This window comes from Mirounga leonina, unplaced genomic scaffold (assembly GCF_011800145.1).
Source record: "Mirounga leonina isolate KUSES-001 unplaced genomic scaffold, KU_Mleo_1.0 Mir_493, whole genome shotgun sequence".
Lineage (NCBI taxonomy): Eukaryota > Metazoa > Chordata > Mammalia > Carnivora > Phocidae > Mirounga > Mirounga leonina.
The window spans coordinates 1,768,522-1,792,429 of NW_023270780.1; positions in this window are offsets into that span (position 1 = coordinate 1,768,522).

Sequence of the window (23,908 nt, forward strand, 5' to 3'; positions counted from 1 at the left end):
TTCACATGGACTGAACAACATTCATTAAGCTTTCCCCCAGGCTGTAACAACTCTCCCAATCTCTGTTGTGATATATTCAGAAAAGATCTGGACCATGCAGACATCCCAGATTGACCCACTGCATCAGTGACATTGTGCTGATTGGAGAGAAGGCACAAGAAGGCCCCTGGAAGCCCTGGTAAGACACACTCACTCAAGAGGGTGTGATATAAACTCTCTGAAGATTCTAGGGACCTCCCCCTGCAATAGTTTGGGGGACCCAGGGGTCAGAGGCATGCTAGGACATCTCCTATAAAGAAAAGACAAACTGCTGCATATTACATCCACAAAGGAAGCACATACCTTGTGGACCTCTTTGTTCTGGAAACAATACGTTGGATACCTAGGAATACTGCTCTAGCCCATATCCTGGGTGACACGCAAGGTGGTGGCTTTGCATGGGGACTGAGACAGGGATATTGAGCCTGCCCAGCAAAAGGAGATGGAATGCTACTAAACACATGGGGCAGGAATATGCATGGAACTCGGGTGATCCCCATGGGCACCTCTTGGCACTCCGTTGCCTAACTGTGATGTGAATGGCAAATCCAGCACAGCCTGTGAAGGGTGAGGTTACTGGGGTCTCAGACCGCCTCAAGAATAAGGGCTTGGGTTTCTCTACCAGGCAAGCCATCAGGGCCAGCAGAGATGAGAGTGGGATAATCTCTGGCAGAGAGGGACAGTGGAATTTGGAGTGGATTATGGAGCCGGGAGACAGTCATTTATCGGTTGCAGCCCCAAGACCGGCCACAGCAATAGCCTGTGGTTAATCCACAGACCATCCTTTTCTAAGTCCCTTTAGGAAGACAGCTCACTAGGACTCTGGAAGGGCTACCCCTCCCCCCCACCATGTGTCCGGAGAATGGATCCACATGGTACAAGGGATGGACTGTGGTAGCCATGGGGGTGCCCCGCTTGGATCTGTCTTCAGGAGAGAGCTTGCTGATCAGCTGTAAGAAGTGCAGTCAGCTGTCAGCCTCCAGCTGGTGGAAACTTCAGGATCTGTCTCAGTTTTCAAGCCTGGGCACGCTCCTCCCAGGCAGCCCCCCCCCCACCAATGACTGAGAGCAACATGAAGGGTCACTAGGGCCTAGACATTTCTGCCCAATGGAACCTCCTCTCACAAGACACCTTTGCCCTGAAGTTCCCCAACGGGTTCCCCAAGATTTTACCTGCATTTCAGACCGAGGCTCTCCCTGACCAATCCTGCTTCCTCTCCCCTTTCCTTTCATAGACATACCCCACCTCTGATACCTCTTACACTCCCCACTCCTCGGCATCTGCTTCCCAGAGGACCCAACACACTTTTCTTCCTCGTGCCCTCCCCAGCGCCACCATCTAATCCACTGCAAGGTGTTTGCTCTACTTGAAAAGCATAGCTAGTATCCGCCCATTTCTCTATCTGTCCTCTGCCAGCCCCTCACCTGAGTAACTGCATGGTCTCCTGATGACCTCTCTCTCTGCTTCAGCTCTTCCCCATTCAGCAGCTGGAATGTCTTCTTAAAGCAATTCATGTAACTTGCCTACTTAAAATCGTCTAAGCTTCATATCACTCTTAAAATAAAAATCCAATAAAAATCCAAACTCCTTTTCCTGGAAAATAAGGCCCTTCATCATCTGACCCATGCATATCTCCCACCTTATGTTCTCCCAATCCAGCCACACAGACCTACTTCCTATTCTTCAAACCTCCTTCCCGCCTCAGGCGCTTTGCCCTTGCTATTCTTCTGCCTAAAAAACACTCTAGTTCTCTTCCTTAAAATCTTTATTCAAATGTCAGCTCCTCTGAGAGCTCTTTCCTGGTCACTCTGTCCCTTCCAGTGGAAGCACCCCTTCCAGTGGAATCGCTCCCTGTCATATCACTCTTTGCTTCCAACAATGACCACAGACTAATCATTTGCCACTTTTGCCTTTTCGTTCTCTCTCTCCCGGAGTAGAATACAGGCCCCACAGGGGCAGGGCCTTGACTCTTCACTCTTTTTTTTTTTTTTTTTTTAAGATTTTATTTATTTATTTGACAGAGACAGAGATAGCGAGAGCAGGAACACAAGCAGCGGGAGTGGGAGAGGGAGAGCAGGCTTCCTGCCGAGGAGGGAACCCGATGTGGGACTCGATCCCAGGACCCTGGGATCATGACCTGTTGACTCTTCACTCTTATCTCCCTAGCACTCTGCACACAATATAGAAACACAAAAATTATTTGTGTAATGAATGATGGAATAAAGTCTTGCCTATCCCACCCACATCTCTGCTACGTTCATCCCCACCATTTACGTCCATTGTGATCATATTAATATATCTTGATGGCCCATCACAGTTTTTAAGTAGCGTATTCTTTTACACACATTAAGAATTAACTCCGTAAGGAAAATAGAACAGGGATGACCCCCAAATTAAGGGGAAAAAAAACAACCCTGAAGCTGACAGAAATAACCAAGCTAGAAAGTGCCAAAATCTAAATCTAAGATCCAGTTTTGGGAAACGCAGCGATGTCTGACCCCAGTGATACAGGTAGACGAAGTTCACAGGTGAAGCGCACAGCGCTCACAGGGTTGCCCTCGCTTCAGTCACCAGTCACGAGTTCGGGGATCCCACTACCTCCTCAAGATAATTTGCTAGAAATATTCACAGAACCCAGGAAAGCACTGTACTTACAATTAAAGGTGTTTTTTTTTTTAAGATTTTATTTATTTATCTGAGACAGAGAGAATGAGAGAGACAGAGAGCACGAGAGGGGGGAGGGTCAGAGGGAGAAGCAGACTCCCCGCCGAGCAGGGAGCCCGATGCGGGACTCGATCCCGGGACTCCAGGATCATGACCTGAGCCGAAGGCAGTCGCTTAACCAACTGAGCCACCCAGGCGCCCAAAGGTGGTTTTTTTTAAGATTTTATTTATTTATTTGAGAGAGAGCATGAGTGGGGGGAGGGTCAGAAGGAGAAGGAGAGGAAGAAGCAGTGGAGCCCCACTAAGCGAAGAGCCCAACACGGGGCTCAATCCCAGGACCCCAAGATCGTGACCTGAGCCGAAGGCAGACGCTTAACGACTGAGCCACCCAGGCGCCCCACAGTGAAAGTTTTATTATAACAAAAGGATACAAATCAGAACCAGCCAAAAGAAGAGACAGATGGGGTGAAATCTGCGGGGCCCAAACACAAAGCTTCTCATCATCTGTAGAGTCCTGGATGGCATTACCTCCTCCTGGTTACAATGTGGGACAATCCTCGAGTGTTGCCAACCAGGGACCCTTAACCAAGTCCTTGGAGTCCGGATCTTTTACTAGGGCTCAATCACACACTGCCCACACTGCTGACCCACAGTGTTCAGCTCCTCTGGAGGCTGGAACTGATACAGCATGTTCCAAAGCTGTCACAAATCACACCGTTAGACTGTCCAGTCGCCAGCCTCAGCCTCAGAGCAAAGACGCCCCTATGAAGTGGAACATTCTAGATGCCTAGAGATCACCTCCCGGGAGCAGAGGGCAAAAGTCATAGCTCTGCTTCAACTCTTCCCTTTTCTTTGCGTAAAGTTAATTCTTCACTATATAGAGGAGTTTTGCTCTTCTTCTTTTTTTTTTTAATTCCAAATCTAGCGCTCTGAAGGTACTGTTCTGTCTAATCTTTGATCTCTAAGTCGTTGCCCCATCCCTCTTCTCTTAGAATCTGCTCCAGGTCACATTTGCCCTGGAGAACTAAGAAGGATGAGCAGACCAACAACCAATTATGGCCCCAAAATAGCAAGAGGACTTCTGTAAACAAAGTCTTCATTATCAAGCAAGAAATATGCTGTTTACAAAGGCAATTATTACAAATTCTCTTTTTTTCACATGATGTTGTGGTATCTGTTAGCAAGGAAAAAACCAGACAATGCTGGACAGTGACATCAAAGTGACAGAATACCGAAATCCACTTGACATCCTCTGCTGATACACAACATGGCAGCCTGTAATCCCCTGCCGGTCAGTATGCCAAGAAAATGCCAGTTACTTCCTGGCATGGAAAATTCAGATGATTTTCACTGATGCGGGGCAGGGTTGTGTGTGTATGTGACTTCCTTCTCCCACTTTTTACAAAAGTCAATTGTGATTATTACCTTTTGAGGAAAAGTTGTCACCATGCTGTCATTAAAAACCATTTATTAAAGCTCCAAATTGCAAACTATGTTATATCTTTGACTGTAACTGTTTATTTACTTTTCTTGTAACTAGATGCTGACCAGTTTACCAAGGTACTCAATAAATGTTTTGTAATGAATGTCTACACAAGGTTATCTAATTTGAATTTTAGAAAAAGTTACAAATGTACAATAAAAGCATAATAAAAAGCCTAATAACATTAACGAAAGTATAAAAAGGGCATTGAAGTTGTTGACCAAAGAGTCGGGTTCCCATTCTGGCTCTGCTCCTTACTGGGTGTTTAACCTTGGGCAGGTCTCAATTCCTAAATCTATTTCCTCATTGCAAAGTGGAATTACTCCTATTTGCTCTGCTTACCTCATAAGGTTATCGTAAGAGAGAGCTCATGCTCTCTCTCTCTGACAAATAAATAGAATCTTTAATAAAATTATTTTAAAAGTGACATACATTTTACTAGGATGTAAAATATGACTGGGGAAAACAGACACGAGAATCGCAAGCCTAGGCAGACTGAGAGCAGGGCTGTTATCTCTCACCTCATCAGTCCTGTAAGTAGTCTAGAGGAGACCTATTCTTGATCTCTGCTGTTTATTATTTGTGTCTTCTCTGAGTCTCAGTTTCTTTACATCAATCTCTCTGAGCCTGTTATACCGCCCGCTACCTGGGAATCAAATATGCCTTACTTACTCTGGATGGTTTCCTGGAGGCTTATATGAGACCCCTGTTGCTAAGGTCTCTTTGCCAACCACAGAGTGATATACAATTTGGTAATATTTTCCTAAAGGTGATAGGTAAGAAATTTGGTAATATTTTCCAAAAGGTGATGAACTTTCAGGAATTGTTTAAATAAAGCACACAGGCTGAGGCTTACCTTGGCCACTGGCAGGCACATCCCAGGAAAGAATAGATTATGCTTCACTGTCTTGGATGGGACACATATTGCCTTGTACAAATTCCATTCTGTGAAGGCCTTGGAAAAAGTAAAATAGGCCCATTCATATCCATTGGCTTATTAACCTTCTCAGTACTTGTGCCAACCAGGACTAATTATGCCCATTTTACCGATAGGGGAACTGAAGCTGGAGACTCTCAAAATCATGCAACTGAAAAATGGGTACATCCGGGATGAACTCTTCCAACAGCAGTGGGAGAGGACAAATGGGCTTAGATGAAAGGGCGTGGCCTTACACAGATGGCCCATTTCTCATTCTCCCCTGACATAAGTTTCTATTCAAGCCATCAAACCTATTTTCTGTCTTTTACAAATCCTTCATATTTCTCACTCCGGCGACGGTGCCCAGAGAAACAACTACGATAGCAGGCAGATTTAGATGCAATAGCCACCTGGGTGGCTCAGTTGGTTAAGCGTCTGCCTTGGCTCAGGTCATGATCCCAGGGTCCTGGAATCGAGCCCCGCATCAGGCTCCTTGCTCAGTGGGGAGCCTGCTTCTCCCTCACCCTCTGCCTGCTGCTCCCCCTGCTTGTACTCCCTCGCTCTCTCTGTCAAATAAATAAATAAAATCTTAAAAAAAAAAAAAAGAATGCAATAGGGTGACAGCTATGGAGGGGCAAGAAGGCATTTCTATGGGAGGGGAATGTGGTCAGTGTTCACACCTCTTCCCCTGAAAGATCTCTAATTGCTGACGAAGTGGGGTACTGCCTGTTAGAAATGCCCAGCTCTTAAGTCACATTCTGAATCTACAACACAGACTCGAAGGTCTGCATAAACACCCACTGCTCTTCCACCTCTGCCCTCATAGATATATCACCTTCAGGCTTAGGCAAGTCAAGAACAGCTCCTCAGTCACAAAAATGCTAGGGGTCCCTGTTCATGTGTAAACCTCTTTTCACCACCTAGAATTCTTCCTTCGTTAATTCATGTGTCTGCTCTTATTTAAAATCTAACTCAAATATCAAAAACTGGAAACAGCCCTGAAGTCCATCAGTTTGGAAACCAATATAAATAATGATAACACATTAATTCAATAGACCATGAAGCAATCATTAAAAAGAATAAAGTAGACGTGGCAAAACTGCCAAAAGACAATGTTTCAGTGAATTGGTAAAGGGAAGAGCAGGGTGCATAGCGTGTTCCCCTTTTTATAAAAAGAGAGATATTAAATATTTTAATATTTATTTTAATACAAATAAATATTATTTTTGCAAAACTATTAAAAAGAACAGGCATACCTCTTTTTATTGTGCTTTGCAAATATTGCCTTTTTTTTAAAAAAAATCAAAGGTTTGCAGCAACCCTGCATTGAGCAAGTCTAAGGGCACCTTTTTTCCAACAGCACTTGCTCACCTCATGTCTCTATCACATTTTGGTAATCCTCACGATATTTCAAACTTTTTCATTATTATTGTATTCGTTATGGTGATCTGTGATCGGTGATTACAACTTGCTGAAAGCTCACATGATAGCATTTTTAGCAATGAAGTTTTTTGGGTTTTTTTAAGATTATTTATTTATTTATTTATTTGAGGGAGAGAATGAGAGACAGAGAGCATGAGAGGGAGGAGGGTCAGAGGGAGAAGCAGACTCCCCGCCAAGCAGGGAGCCCGATGCAGGACTCGATCCTGGGACTCCAGGATCATGACCTGAGCCGAAGGCAGTCGCTTAACCAACTGAGCCACCCAGGCACCCTAGCAATGAAGTATTTTTTAATTAAAGAATGTACAATTTTTGAGACACAATGTTATTGCACATTTAATAGAGTACAGTATAGTATAAACATGACTTTTAGATGCACTGGGAAACTAAAAAATTCATTTGACTCGCTTTATTGCAGTGATCTGGAACCGAACCCACAATATTTCTGAGGTATGCCTGTGTTAGAGTAGGCAGTTAGTTAGGTTCTGACAGGATACCTGGAGGTCAGCAATGAGGAAGTCATGGGCAGATACTGGGAAGGTCGGAGGCCTCTCCCCACAGCACTCCACAAGAAGCTAGATCAAACCAAACAGGCCCAAAATGGCCAATGCCCTCACAGGAAACTCCTGACCAAATTAAGAAAAAAAAACTGGGAAACCCTGCCTCCCACCCCAAGTAGTAAATATTCAACCCCCTAGTTAACAACTGTCAATAAAAGATAGAAACCCAACCCCCAGGGCACACAGCTCTCATATCTCCAGAGTGCACTTTTCACTTTAACAAACTTTTCTGCTTGTGTTATTCATCCAGGTTTATGTGTCTGTTCTTGAATTCATTCTCATGACAAGACTAAGAACCTTTGGCGACTCCTTCTGGTCTGGCTGGATCAAGGCACCAGGGCCCAGGGTCTCCCCAGTTCACCCCGCAACACCTATATAAGTTTACACTGGCACAAAAAATTTCTAGAAGAGTGCATAAGAACTATTAATGCCGGTTAACTTTGGTTAAGGAGACATATTTTCATTGTATATCTTTAGTATTGTTTGAATTTTACCATAGCATATATTACTCTTTCAATTAAAAAACAACTTTAAAAAATGAATTCAAAATATTTTTCCCTCAAAAGCTTTCCTTGTCCATCCTACTTCTTAAATATCTCCTAAATCTGATTACCTCCCTCCCTCACCCACCTCCGTCCCAGACCAACTGCCAGGGGTTGACTGTACTTTGTTCCTGGAGACAAAAATCTAAAGGAGGTAGATTTTTTTTTTTATTTACATAATTATTTTAAAAGAATAGCACTTTTAAAATAGCACTAAATATCCAGAATGTTTAGTTTAACTGAAAGTTCTTGAAAGGCACATTACCAGTCCCACCCATCTGCAGGGCAAATCTTGAATTACAGAGTTGTTTGAAGGTCAATTTGGGGATGTTTGCCCTGAGGCCCAAAAGCGCTGCTCCCAGTTCTGCCCCTACGTGGTTCAGACCATCAGTTCCCCTCACTTCAACTGCTGGAACAGTGTTGTAATTAGTCTCACCGATTCCATTGTTTCTCTTCCTCCCTTTTCCATAAGCCATCCCACACTGCAATCTGAACATTCTAAAATTTAAATGATACTAATATTCCCCATTGCCCTTGAGGTAAAATCTACATTTTTTTAAACTTTTTTGTTTTATTTCTCTTCATTTGTTTTCTAAAATGTACTTTCTTTAACGTAGCTTACAGGACCCTCTAGATCTGGATTCTTCAGCCTCAGCCTCAGCCTCTCCCTCCCGCCCCCCTCACTAGATGCCTCAGGGCCTGCCCCCTGCTCTAAACTCCAGCCCTGCTGCAGAGGCACTGAACTTCCTGCTCCCTGACCCAGCAGTGTGCTCTCTCTGACCTCAAACTCTCTGTATCTGATGTTTGCTCTTTGGGGACCCCCACCCCCACCCACCAACTTGACTGCAGAGCAGTGACCACAGGCTTTCCTCTCTGATGATTACCCTTCTTCTGTTGGACAAGCATCCTTTCTATTAAAAGTGATAAATCTCGGGCGCCTGGGTGGCTCAGTTGGTTAAGCGACTGCCTTCGGCTCAGGTCATGATCCTGGAGTCCCTGGATTGAGTCCCGCATCAGGCTCCCTGCTCGGCGGGGAGTCTGCTTCTGCCTCTGACCCTCCCCCCTCTCATGTGCTCTCTCTCTCTCTCTCTCATTCTTTGTCTCAAATAAATAAAATCTTTAAAAAAAAAAAATTTTTTTTTAAAGTGATAAATCTCCTCTTGTTTAAGTGGCAGATGGTTCTGATTGTTACTTTTGCTTTCGGCAATCCTCTAAGAAGGGAAAGGAAACCTATGTGGCATAGAGGGCGAGAAGAAATCAAATATTAAGGCCAAGAACTAACTCCTAACAGCCAAGCAGAAGTTATCGGGTGGGGGGGACAACTCAAGTTCTTTACATCCAGACTTCTACAAGGGACCTTCCTGTCATAGACCCAAAGGTCTAGCAATCTAGGTTCATCCCCAAAGGTGTGCTGGCCTTTCCAAGCTTACTCAGAAATCTGTGAATCACCTGGACTGCACTTCCTCTCCCACCCCTGACCTCCCAACCCAGCCCTGCTTTCATTTTGATCTTCGCCAGGGGAATTTCGTGGGCGCCTGTGCACCAACAGAGAGCACCTTTAAAGCCTTCGGCCTTGGACTGAAGGATGTAAATTTCTTCGTGTATGTCCCCCAACAACACAGAACAGAGACCAGATTTTTCTGGTTCTTTTGTAATGTCCGCACCATACCCAGTTCCTCAAAATCTGTCATATATGTCCAGATAACTACAGTTAACAAGGCACTCTCACCATATTCGATGGCAACTGATTATTCAATTCACACTTAATTATATATTGTCTTGAGTTGCTCTCTAACAGCTATAAAGCAGTTTCAACAATAGGTGAATGGAAAAATACCAACCTGGACGTAAAAAGATTTAGCTTCCAGAAAGTCAAGAGTCTGCCACTAACTCTTAGTGTAGTCTTGAGCAAATAACCCTTCTGGGCCTCAGTGCTCCCTGCAGAATAAGTGTGGAGTACTGATCTCTAAGGATCTTCCAGGCTACGGGTCTCTGACTCTGAGCTCCTCAAAGTTAGGAGCACAGGCCGCATCCTTTCTCAAGAGAGCTCTATTAAGACTTGAATGAAAGCCATTGATGAAGAGGTTGCCTGGCCCCAGCCCTTCTAGACCAAACCAACATGCCACAGATGACTGTGTCTTCCTTGAAGAGCTCTCTACGTTTACAAATGAGTCTACAACTTCACTGATACAAACCTATAACTTTTAATATCTTGTTCCACTGGAAAGTTATTTCTTACAATAAACTTAAATCTCTCCATATCATCCTTCAAGAAACCTGGGAAGGGGCGCCTGGGTGGCTCAGTCGGTTAAGCGTCTGCCTTCAGCTCAGGTCATGATCCCAGGGTCCTGGGATCGAGCCCCACATCGGGCTCCCTGCTCCGCGGGAAGCCTGCTTCTCCCTCTCCCACTCCCCCTACTTCTGTTTCCTCTCTCGCTGTGTCTCTCTCTGTCAAATAAATAAATAAAATCTTTAAAAAAAAAAAAAAAGAAACCTGGGAAACTATCAATAATGGCTTAAATCATCAGCTTCAGATTTGCCTTATGTTCCCCCACTCCAGTGCTCCTTTTTGCTTGCAGCTCGAGAAAACAAACACTAATGCTAGACCACTGATTTGTCAGGGTCATGGCCTTACTGCCCAGACCCCCACGGGATATGGGAATCATTGACCAACACCCAAAGGGCGAAGATAAACAAAAACAAACACCTTTTCAGGAATTTCACTTAGAAAACTAAGAACAATGACCAAAAGGAAAAAAAAAACAAAAACCCCACACACAAAACAAAAAACAAAAACAAACCATTTTTTAAGCTTTGGGGGATGTTGGGAGCGTGGCAGTCTCAAGAGCTGGTTTCCGAAGGGCAGCGCATACCGGACAATGTGGGTACCAGAGGCTCCCGCTGTTGTGTCAATGAAGACTTTCAGACCTCCCACACTACTTCACTTGTTCCCCTAAAGTAGTGCTTTCTGGAAGCTCAGCTCTCAGCTGGTGAGAACAGTGAACCTTGTGCCATTTGTCTATGCACTTCTTGAAAAAGAAAAACCTCCTGTACAGCTGTCTTGTTTTGCATTTTCTATTCTGTACTTCAGTACACATAATGACAAACAGTGGAGGCAAGGGGCTCTTTTAAAACTGTGAAGAAAGAAGAAATAAAAAAGTACCCAGAAGTCTCTGTTTTCAGCTACTGGAGAAAAGTTTGCAACCCAGAGAAACCAGGACTAATTAAAGAAAAAAAAAAAAAGTCAGTCCTGAGGACTGGGAATCAACAATAAGGCACTCTTCAGGTTTGGGGATATAAAAAAAATTTAAAAAAAAAAAGTGGTGCACAGCCCATCCATCCTTTCCAAATCAAACAATACAGCTTTCCAAAATTTGAATGTGAAAATTGTTTTGTATGTGATTTGCGGCTCAATAAATTAATTTTTTAAAGATCTTCACATGCAACCAACTCTATTGGCCCTATCAGAGGAGAAGAGTTGGTGCAGATAATCCAAAGTAAATATTCCCAAAGGTATTTTTTTCCAAAAGCATTTTTTCTACATTTTTTTTGCAGAAATTAATGGATCCCACAGCCATTGACAGTATAAGAAAGCAGTTCAAAAGGGCACCTAAAAGAACTGAAACTAAATGTTTTCTTCAAATAATATTTAAAAAAACAAAAACTCTTAATGTTGAAAGTTGGTGTTGAAAGGAATATTATTTTAAAGGAACTATCAACACTATTCATTTAAAAAACTAACAATGTCTTAATATATCAAGAACTCAAATGAAGTGATAAGAAAAACCTGAGAAAATGGCAAAGTAAATTATAATATAGAAAACAGCCATATACAAGGAAATGTTCATACTAAATAATAGCAACCAAAGAATTGATATTAAAACAATAAAATAACATTTTTGGTCTCTCAATTTAGAAAAAAAAATGAGACTACTTCAGTGCTGGTGACTGCCGTGAAATGGGCCCATTCACACACGATGAGGTGCAAATGGGACAACCCTTCTAGTATGCAATTTGTTAAAATATATCACGAACCTTAAAAATGTTTATATTCTTCAGAATGGCAGTTCCGTTTGCAGGAATTGGACCTAAAGAAAATAATCCTGCTCGGGAAAACAGTATGGAGTTTCCTCAAAAAGTTAAAAATAGAACTACCCTACCATCCAGCAATTTCACTACTAGGTATTTACCCAAAGGATACAAAAATACTGACTCAAAGAGGCACATGCACCCCAATATTTATAGCAGCACTAACAACAAAAGCCAAATTATGGAAAGAGTATAAATGTCCATTGACTGATGAATGGATAAAGAAGATGTGGTGTAGGCGCACCTGGGTAGCTCAGCTGGCTGAGCAGTAGCCTCTGGATTTCAGCTCAGGTCGTGATCTGAGGGGGGTGGGATCGAGTCCCACCTCCAGCTCTGCACTCAGTGCAGAGTCTGCTTATCCCTCTACCTCTGCTCCTCCCCTTCCCTCCTCCCCCATCTCCTGCACTATAAATAAATAAATAATAATAAATACTGTAAAAAAAAAGAGAGAGATGCGGTATATACACACACACACACACACACAATGGAATATTACTCAGCCAACAAAAGAATGAAATCTTACCATTTGCAATGATGTGGATGGAGCTAGTGTATTATTATAGTAAGTGAAATAAATAAGTTAGAGAAAGACAGATGTCATATGGTGTCACTCATGTAGAATTTAAAAAACAAATGAACACAGGGGAAGGGAAAAAAAAGAGAAAGAGAGAAACCAACCATAAGAAACTCTTAACTATAGAGAACAAACTGAGGGTTGATGGAGGGAGGTGGGTGGGGGATGGGCTAAAGGGTGATAGATATTAAGAAGGGCACTTGTGATGAGCACTGGGGGGTTATATGTACGTGATGAATCACTAACTTCTACAACTGAAACCAATTTTACCATATATACTAACTACATAGAATTTAAATAAAAACTTGAAATAAAAATGAAGATTTTTATAAATAAAAACAAAGAGTATAGAGCCCCCCAAAAAAGAAAAAGAAAAAAGAAAAGAATCCTGAGTATGAAAAAGAGTTTGTTTACAAACACAAGCATGCCTTCATCAACAGATGAATGGATAAAGAAGATGTGGTGTATAGATATACAATGGAATATTATGCAGCCATTAAAAAATGAAATCTTGCCATTTGCAATGACATGGATGGAACTAGAGGGTACTATGCTAAGCAAAATAAGTCATTCTGAGAAAGACAGCTACCATATGATCTCACTGATATGTGGAATTTAAGAAACAAGGCAGAGGATCATAGGGGAAGGGAGGGAAAAATGAAACAAGACGAAACCAGGGAGGGAGACAAACCATAAGAGACTCTTAATCATAGGAAACAAACTGAGGGTTGCTGGAGGGCAGGGGTGGGGGGATGGGGTAACTGAGTGATGGACATCGGGAGGGTATGTGTTGTAATTAGCACTGGGTGTTATATAAGACTGATGAATCACAGACTTGTACCCCTGAAACCAATAATACATTATATGTTAATTAAAAAGAATATATATATGTATATATATATATTAGAATGCAGAGTAGGGGCGCCTGGGTGGCTCAGTTGGTTAAGTGACTGTCTTCGGCTCAGGGCATGATCCTGGGGTCCTGGGATCGAGCTCCATCTGCTCAGCGGGGAACCTGCTTCTCCCTCTCCCTCTGCCTGACACTTCCCCTGCTTGTGCTCTCTCTGTCAAATAAATAAATAAAATCTTAAAAAAAAAAAAAGAATGCAGAGTAAATGTTAAAATAGAAAACAAAACAAACACAGGCATACCTCGTTTTATTGCACTTCACTTTATTAAGCTTCACAGATACTGAATTTTTTACAACTGTAGAATTTGTGGCAACTCTACATTGAACAAGTCCATCGGCACCATTTTTTCAACAGCCTTTGCTCACTTCATGTCTCTGTGTCACATTTTCATAATTCTCAAAAATTTTCAAACTTTTTCATTATATTATTTTTCTTATGCTGATCTGTGATGTTACTATTGTCATTGTTCAGGGTACCATGAACCATGCCCATGTAAGATGGCAAACTTAATCATAAATGTTGTAGGTGTTCTGACTGTTCTACTGACTGGCCGCTCCCCTGCCTCTCTCCCTCTCCTTGGGCCTCTCCATTCCCTGAGACACAACAATATTAAAATTCGACCAATTAATAACCCTACAGTGACCCCTAAGTGTTTAAAGGAAAGGAAGAGTCACATGTCTCTCGATTTTATTTTATTTTTATTTATTTTTTTATTTTTTTATGTCTCTCGATTTTAAATCAAAAGCTAGAAATGACTGAATTTAGTAAGGAAGGCATGTCAAAAGCCAAGATAGGCCGAAAGCTAAGTCTCTGGATTCAGTTAGCCAAATTGTGAATGTAAAGGAAAAGCTCTTGAAGGCAACTAAAAGTGCTACTCCAGTGAACACACAAATGATAAAAAAGCAAAACCGCCTATTTGCTGATATGGAGAAAGTTTTAGTGGTCTGGATAGATCAAACCAGCCAGAATATTCCCTTAAACCAAAGCCTGATCCAGAGCAAAGCCCTAAGTCTCTTCATTCCTGGGAAGGCTGAGAGAGGTGAGGAAGCTGCAGAAGAAGAGTTTGAAGCTAGCAGAGGTTGGTTCATGAGATTTAAGGAAAGAAGCCATTTCCATAACATAAGAGTGTAAGATGAAGTGGCAAGTGCTGATGTCAAAGCTGCAAAGTTATCCAGACGATCTAGCTAAAAAGATCATTAATGAAGGTGACTACACTAAATAACAGATTTTCAGTGTAGATGAGACAGCCTTGTGTTGGAAGAAGATGTCACCTAGAGCTTTCATAGCTAGAAGCAGAAGTCAGTGCATGGCTTCAAGTCTTCAAAACTTCAAAGGACAGGCTGAGTCTCTTGTTAGAGACTAATGCAGCTGGTGACTTTCAGTTAAAGCCAATGCTCGGGCGCCTGGGTGGCTCAGTTGGTTAAGCGACTGCCTTCAGCTCAGGTCATGATCCCAGGGTCCTGGGATCGAGCCCCGCGTCGGGCTCCCTGCTCGGCAGGGAGTCTGCTTCTCCCTCTGACCCTCCCCCCTCTTGTGCTCTCTCTCTCTCATTCTCTCTCAAATAAATAAATAAAATCTTTAAAAAAAAAAAAAGCCAATGCTCATTTACCATTCTGAAAATCCTAGACCTTTAAGAATTATGTTAAATCTACTCTGCCTGTGCTCTAGAAATGAAACAAGGCCCACCTGTGAGACCTACTGCTCAGAAAAAGGATTCCTTTCAAAATATTACTGATCCTTGACAATGCACCTGGTCACCCAAGAGCTCTGATGGAGATGTACGATGAGATTAATATTGTGTTCATGCCTGCTAACACAGCGTCCATTCTGCTGCTCATGGATCAAGGAGTCATTCCAACTTTCAAATCTTATTTAAGAAATACATTTCATAAGGATATTGCTACCACAGTGATTCCTCTGATGGAGCTGGACAAAATAAATTGAAAACCATCTGGAAAGTTTTCACTATTCTAGATGCTATAAGACATGATTCATGTCTTATGATTCGTGATTCATGGGAAGAGGTCAAGATAGTAAGATTAACAAGAGTTTGGAAGAAGTTGATTCCAACCCCCATGGATGACCTTGAGGGTTTCAAGACTTCAGTGGAGGAAGTAACTGCAGAGTAGTGGAAACAGCAAGAGAATGAGAATTAGAAGTGGAGCCGGAGATGTGACTGAATTGCTGCAATCTCATGATCAGACTTGAAGGGATGAGAAGCTGCTTCTTAGGATGAGCAAAGAAAGTGGTTTCTTGGGGATGGGTTGGCTGGGTGATGGGCTTTGGGGAGGGTATGTGTTGTGGTGAGCATTGTGAATTGTGTAAGACTGATGAATCACAGACCTGTACCCCTGAAACAAATAATATATGTTAATTTTTAAAAAATGTGGTTTCTTGAGATGGACTCTATTCCTGGTGAAGGTGCTGTGAAGATTGTTGAAATGACAACAAAGGACTTGGAATATTACACAAATGTAGTTGATAAAGCAGCAGCAGGATTTGAGAAGACTGGCTCCAGTTTTGAAAGAAGCTCTGTGGGTAAAATGCTATCAAACAGAATCGCATGCTAGAGAAATCATTTGTGGAAGGAAAAGCTAATCACTACGGCAAACTACATTGTTGTCTTTTTTTTTAAGTTTTTTTTTTTTTAAGTAATCTCTACACCCAACGTGGGGCTTGAACTTACAACTCCAAGATCAAGAGTTGCATGCTCTTCCAACTGAGCCAGGCAGGCACCCCTGTTGTCTTATTTTTAAAAATTGCCTCAGCCACCCCAGCCTTCAGCAACCACCACCCTGATCAGTCAGCAGCCGTCAACATTGCAGCAAGACCCTCCACCAGCAAAAAAGATAGTGACTTACTGAAAGCTCAGATGATGGTTAGCATTTTTCAGCAATAAAGTATTTTTTAATTAAGGTATGTACATTTTTTTAAAGATTTTTATTTATTTATTTATTTGAGAGAGAGAGAGCATGAGCGGGGGGCGGGCGGGGGAGTGAGGGGCAGAGGGAGAGGAAGAAGCAGACTCCCCGCTGAGCACGGAGCCAGACAGAGGTGGGGCTCCATCCTAGGACCCTGAGACCATGACCTGAGCCAGTCAGATGCTTAACCAACTGAGCCACCCAGGCGCCCTGGTATATACATTTTTTTAGAGATAAAGCTATTGCATACTAATTAGACTACAGTATATTATAAACATAACTTTTATATGCACTAGGAAACCAAAAAATTCATTTGACTTGCTTTATTGCAGAGCTGTGGAATCAAACCCACAACATCTCCAAAGTATACCTGTATGGAAAACTGGAATAAATGTCTAGCCATTGGGGATGGCTGAAGAAATTATGATACATCACACTATCGGCATGTAGGCATTTTAAATTATATTTGTGAATTTTTTTTGAAATGCTCATAATTTGGGGGGTGCCTGGCTAATTCAGTTGGTAGAGCATGAGACTCTTGATCTTGGGGTTGTACGTTCAAACTCCACATTGGGTGTAAGTATTGCTTAAAAATAAAAAATCTTTTAGGGTGCCTCAGTGGGGAGTCTGCTTCTCTCCCTCTCCCTCTGCCCTTCCCCTTGCTCACTCACGCTCTAAAATACATAAATCTTTAAAAAGTAATTAAAAAATAAAAATAATTTTTTTTAAGATTTTACTTATTTATTTGACAGAGAGAGCACAAGCAGGGGGAGGGCAGGGAGAGGGAGAGGGAAAAGCAGGCTCCCCACCAAGCAGGGAGCCTGAGGCAATGCGGGGGCGTGGGGCTAGATCCCAGGACCCCAGGATCATGACCCCAGCAGAAGGCAGATACTTAACTGAGCTACCCAGGTGCTGGGGTCCTGGGATCGAGCCCCACATCTCACTCTCTGCTCATCAGTGGGTCTTCTTCTCCCTCTCCCTCTGCTCTCCCCACCTTGTGCTCTCTGGCTCTCTCTATCTCTCTGTCAAATAAATAAATAAAATCTTTTTTTAAAAAGTGGCTCATGTTATATATTTTTTAAAGATCTATTTATTTATTTGAGACAGAGAGAGCAAGAGCGCAAGTGTGGAGGGGGATTGGGAGTTTGGGAGAGAGAGCATCTCCAGCAGACTCCCCACTGAGCGTGGAGCCCAAACACAGGGCTTGATCCTACAACCCTGAGATCAAGACCCCAGCAGAAATCAAGAATCGGACGCTTAACTGACTGAGCCACCCAGGGGCCTCTCATGTTACATTTCTATTATAAAGCTTGACTTAAAAGGATTGGACTCTAAGACTTCAAAGATCCCAGGTTTAAACAATAAAATTCTTCCAAACTGTTTGATTTCAAATATCTGCTCTGCCACTTTCTAGCTTTCTGACAGTTATTTAAGCTCTCTGCGTTTGGTTTCTTCATTGGTAAAAATGGAGATGATAATAATACCTACCTCACAGAGTTCTTACATGGATTAAAAGAGTGTATACATGTAATGCACTGTGCCTAGCACTCACTCACTAGGGTTAGCTCTTTTCATTATTATTTACCATGGAGAGCAAAGTCACAACTGTGTTTTTACTGTGTAAAAAACCTAGATGAAAAACAAGAATATCTTGATAATTCCAAATATAGAATTGCTTAGTATTAAGTGATATATTATAAATATCCAAGTAGTTCAATGAATTTCAAGCTTTCATCCAGGTGGATTGGGTTCTATATATTCATTCATTCAATGACCAGATATTCCTTGAACATCTACTACATGCTAGGCATTTTTACAAGTATAAACAAAAACAGACAAAAATTACTGCTTTCATGGATCTAGCAGAAGGCAATAAAGCCAGTCCAGACCAATAAAGTCAGTCTGAACTATTTATGTTTTTTTAATATGACCTATTCTTGAATATTTAAAAGAGATCTTTAAGTTCAAAAATTACATGAGCCCAGGGTATCTGGATGGCTCAGTCAGTTAAATGTCTGCCTTTGGCTCAAGTTATGATCCCAGTGTCCTGGGATCGAGCCCCACATTGGGCTCCCTGCTCAGCGGAGAGCCTGCTTCTCCCTCTCCCTCTACTGCTCCCCCTGTTTGTGCTCTCTCTCTCTCCCTCTGTCAAATAAATAAATATTTTTTTAAAAATTACATGAGCCCATTATTTTCCTAGTCTTTTCTCAATTCCTAGCACCCTCTCAAAAGCACCCATAAACCTAATGGGTATTCTGTACCACTACACCAATTACTACCCTCTTCCTAGCCCCAGAAGCAACAAAAAAGATGTGTTTAAGCTCATTGCTTAAACCAAATGAAAGCATAAGATTCAGAGAATTCTCTTCATATTTAAGACTTTCAGAAAATATGCAGTCTGATGCAACAGGTTATAGGTTTTTGCATTTTTAAAAATTATATTTGGTAAAATAGCGAAAAATAAGCATGTACACAAAAACAACTATATATGAAAATGTACATAACATCATTATTTGTATTAGCAAATCTGGAAACAACCTAAATATCTATAATCGTAAAGATAATAAATAAATGTTGGTATAACTGGAGCTATTTTTATCAACATGGACATAATGTTGAAGGAAAAACACAAATTATAGAACACTTACATGCCATGCATATGGAGTTTTTAAATATGCAAAAGTTATATATTACTGTGCATTTTTAACACATGTAATAAAAGTACAAAGAAACACAGGAGAATGTTAAACATCAAACTCATTTCCCTGGGCCTGAGGGCAGGGCAGGAGGCAGGGAGAGAAGGATACAACTGGAGAAGACGTGTCCATTCTTTATACCATGTTGTACACCTTGAATGTTTAATAATAAAAATGTGAGTTTAACATGAGTTTAGCAAACGGTTTAACCTGTTTTGGGGAAGGGGTCAATTTTTATTAAAATCCCCCAAAACTCAGGCTTAAGCTTGGATGTCTCATACTAAAAAGGAAAAGTAATTTTCTTTTTTATTGTTTTTATTTTAATTTAACTAGCCAACATATAGTACATCATTAGTTTCAGATGTAGAGTTCAATAATTCATCAGTTGCCTATAACACTCCAGTGCTCATCACATCGCGTGCCCTCCTTAAAGCCCATCCCTCAGTGACTCCATCCCCCCACCCACCTCAATTGTTTCATTTTTAAAAACTGGACCGACCCTTAGGAAAATTTTATTGCATTCTTGTATAGATAGCTAACGTAAATAACTTCCAGCAACAAACTGGGTATTATTTATGTTTCATAGAATCACAGAGTGGAGTCAGACTCTGAGTTGCCTAGTGGGTTCAATCACTGGCTTTCTAAGTTCCCCTGTTCTAGACACAGCTTCAACAGCACTACAGGAATCCCTATGCCCTAGGAATAGCGACTTTCCATCACCTGCTTCAAGAGAACAAATAGAAGTGTTAGTGGCAATGACGTTAGTGTTTCAGTGTGTGAAAACCTCATGTGAATTTTCCCCTTTCTCTGGCAACAGTTCACAAGATATCATTATAAAAAGAAGAAAAAAAAAACCCTTCTTGCTCTGCTTTTACTGACTTCAGAAACGGTAATCATTAAAACTGTTTTTGATCTAGAATTACTTAAATACTTCTTTAAGGATCTTTTACAGTCACTTACCTTCAAGTTACCTAAATCACAAGCTCTTTTTTTCCTTCAAAGACCCTCCCCTCCCCCACCAAAGTAAAGTAACATCAGTTGCAACTGTTGGGCAGGTACTGCCCTCTAGTGCTTATACTTTTATAATAAAATTTTTAAACACTATCTCACATCACTACCACAGAACGTCCGTCAAAAATTAAATAACATCCTATAAACCCAAGATTTTTCAACTTCACACTATTGATATTGTGGGCCAATAAGTCTTTGCCCTTGAATTGTTGGATGTTTAGCAGCATCCACCCACTAGATGCAGTAGCACTCCCCAACCCCAGCTGTGACAAACAAAAATGTCTCCAGACTTTGCTAAATGTCCCCTGGGGAGCAAAATCATCTCTGGTTGAAAACCACTGTATCATGCTAAAGGTTGTCCAAAATGGTCACATTAGTCCTGAAAATTATAAGCAGACAAGGTCTTCTGTAGACTAATTACTCTAAGTGAGATAAAGGAGAATTTCAGTTCTGCAGTAAACAAAAAAACAGAGCATTAAGATTTTCAGGTCTCCCTCTCCACCCCCCTCCCCCCGCCAAAGTCCTGGCTAGTGGAAGACTTCTTCACACTTTTGACTTTGTATTCCAGTTTTACTTCTCAGATCTGTTCACTTCCTTTCAAAGTGCTTAGAAAACAAAGCTTGCACTTCTAGCTGAATATAGGGAAGATGGCAGGGAAAAGGAGGGGGTGAGGTATGTGTCTGTATTGTGTTCTAACATAATATGAAACATAATAATTATAAACATCATATGAAAATTCTTGTAAAATATCGAAAGGAGTTTCAAACCTGGATTTTAGAAAGTTACATTAAGAGGGTTTATTCAGATCTGCTGTGAATGATTATTCCTCATGTAAGCACATTATGCTTATAAATCCTGATTCTGGAGCACCTGGGTGCCTCAGTTGGTTAAGCAGCTGCCTTCGGCTCAGGTCGTGATCCCAGAATCCTGGGATCGAGCCCCACGTCGGGCTCTCTGCTGGGCTGGGAGCCTGCTTCTCCCTCTCCCTCTGCCTGTCGCTCCCCTTGCTTGTGCTCTCTCTCTCTGTCAAATGAATAAATAAAATCTTTAAAACACAATTTTAAAAAATAAATCCTGATTCTGTGAATTTTAAAACCTACAAATGACTGAGGACTAGATTTTTTTTTTTTTTTTTAGATTTATTTATTTAAGAGAGAGCACGCGCCCACGAGAGCAGGGGGAGGGGCAGGAGGAGAAGGAGGCAAGGAGCCTACCCACTGAGCAGGGAGCCCGACAGGGTGGGGCTCCCCTCAGGCTCCATCCCAGGACTCTGAGATCATGACCTGAACCAAAATCAAGGGTCTGATGCTTAACCAACTAAGCTATCCAGGTTTGGACTGGCACTGAATGTAACTTCCTCCCCTTATCAAATTTCTCACTGAGTTCATTGGTTTTACTAAAGAAAAAAACAATAAATAAGACTCAATTAACAATTTTTATTATATGATTAAGAGTATATCACTTTTTATTAATGTATTCCAATCTACTATTTTATTTACTACTTAGTGAAATTGGAAATACTATAGCTTTTTTTTTTTTAAGATTTTATTTATTTATTTGACAGAGACAGAGACAGCGAGAGCAGGAACACAAGCAGGGGGAGTGGGAGAGGGAGAAGCAGGCTTCCCGCTGAGCCGGGAGCCCGATGTGGGACTCGATTCCAGGACCCTGGGATCATGACCTGAGCCAAAGGCAGACGCTCAACCATCTGAGCCACCCAGGCGCCCCATACTATAGCTCTTTAATTGTCAAGTTCTTATTAGCAGAATCTTGGGATGGAAATCTATTTCAGCTACACAGAGCAGTTTGTGATCACTCCCTGATCTCCTCTGAGAAGTTTCTGCTTTCCTGATTCTGTATATATTGGTTTCATCCTATCCTCTCTAATTAAATTCAACTAGAAAGTCTCCTAATCACGTAATAAAGCAAGGCACAAATAGGTTTTAGCCTTTAAAGGACAGTCAAATGGTTTAGAATGTATATTTAAAATGATAACACAGAAAAGTTACATGACTTGGACCAAAGGAAAACAAAATCTAGAAAGATATCCCTCTGATCAGAGAGAGAGGAGACATATATGTCACCAAGTGATATTATTTGAGAGTTATTTCCATAAATTTTTTTTAAAAAGATTTTTATTTATTTATTTGACAGAGACACAGCAAGAGAGGGAACACAGGCAGGGGGAGTGGGAGAGGGAGAAGCAGGCTTCCTGCGGAGCAGGGAGTCCGATGCGGGGCTCGATCCCAGGACCCTGGGACCATGACCTGAGCTGAAGGCAGATGCTTAACAACTGAGCCACCCAGGCGCCCTTCGTAACTTTTTTCACTTATACAGAAAGTCCAGGTTATTCTGTAATATGCAATTATTTTAAAGCATTCACAAGCTTTTTAAAAAAGCAAATTATTCTAGGGACACCTGGGTGGCTCAGTTGGTTAAGCTTGGTTAAGCACCTTGGGCGCAGGTCATGATCCTGAGCTCCCTGCTCAGGGGGGAGTCTGCTTATCCCTCTCTGTCTGCCCCTGCCCCCCACCTCATGCATGCTCTCTCTCTCAAATAAATAAAATCTTAAAAAAAAAAAAAAAAAAAGCAAATTATTCTAGAAATTAGTTTATATACTCATTGATAATTTCACACCACTTTAAACTTCTCCATGAAGGAAATATTTCCTTAGGTTTTGATTTAAAGGAACTGTGATAGTCAGAATAATCACCCCACCACCCCCCAGAAGTCCATGTCCCAATCCCCAGAACCTGTGAGTATATTACCGAACATGGTAAATGGGATTTTGCAGGTATGATTACGTTAAGGGTTTTGAGATGGGGAGATTCGTCTGAATTATCTGGCTGGGCCTAACGCCATCATGAGGGTCCTTATAGATGAGAGGGAGACAGGAAAGTCAGAGGAGATATGATCGCGGAAGCAGGGATCAGAGTGACACAGAGGCTGCCTGTGAAGATGGCGGGGCCACGAGCTTAGCAATGAGGGCTGGAAAAGACAAGGAAGGGATTCTCCACTAGAGCCTGAAGATAGAGGGAAATGGCTGACAGTGTGTTCTCACCTCATTTCACTGGTATTTTAACAGTGAAAGCAGCCACTGTGAAGGCTCCCTACACAGTCTGCCATGCCTCATTCTGAGGCAACTCCCCATAGTCCTTCTGACGGCAAGCATCCATACACTAGTCCTTCTGAGGCAGAAGTATTATTCAGACACTCCTTAAGGAATTATAATTAAAATCTACCTTCAAATAACTACAATAATGGCATATACTCCCAAAAGAAAACAACTTTCCCTCCTTTGCTAACCCATGGACAAATCTAGAAAGATACAATTCCAAACATAGCGTTCATTGTTGCTTATGATTTTGTTCTTAAAACTTTATGAAGAAAATTCTGTACACATCTCTTCCAAAGTACTTATGAAAAACAAGAGCATTTAATCCAGATGCTGTTTCCTAAATTGGCCAAAATGTGTTCTTCCCTGATTTGAAATGTAAGAAACTGGTTTAACTTAGCACTTGCAGTTTAAGAAAGTAAAATTCAGAAATTCTCTTGCTTCATCTCTTCTTGTCCTGTTTCAGTAGCATCTGGCCTTTCAATTAGAACATGAGTTCATTGCTTATTAGTGTCCACAGAGTTAATTAATTCAATACAGAACATTTTCTTTATTTTCAGCTGGTATAAACGTGGACATCAAGGTATTCCTTGTACTAAGCAATTTAACCTGAATTGGCGATATGTTGATTAAATATGTATAGTAATTTAGGGATTATTTTTCTCCTTCCTTGATATGATAAAATGTCTCTAGATAACCTTATGTTTTCTGTCTAAACAATAAGTACAATGTGAGTTTAAGGGAAAATACTTCAAGAAAAGTAAACTCTAGCCATGTTTAGCCTATACTTGAAATATTTTCCTTCTTGCATTTCTGTAATGGACAACTAATAACTGAGGGGATTATAAAAATCTAAACACTATTATAAACAAGGCACTGCTACAAAAAGTAGAAAAGGCAAATTTCTGCCCTCCAGGAGTTTTCCCTTTGGAGGTGCTATAACA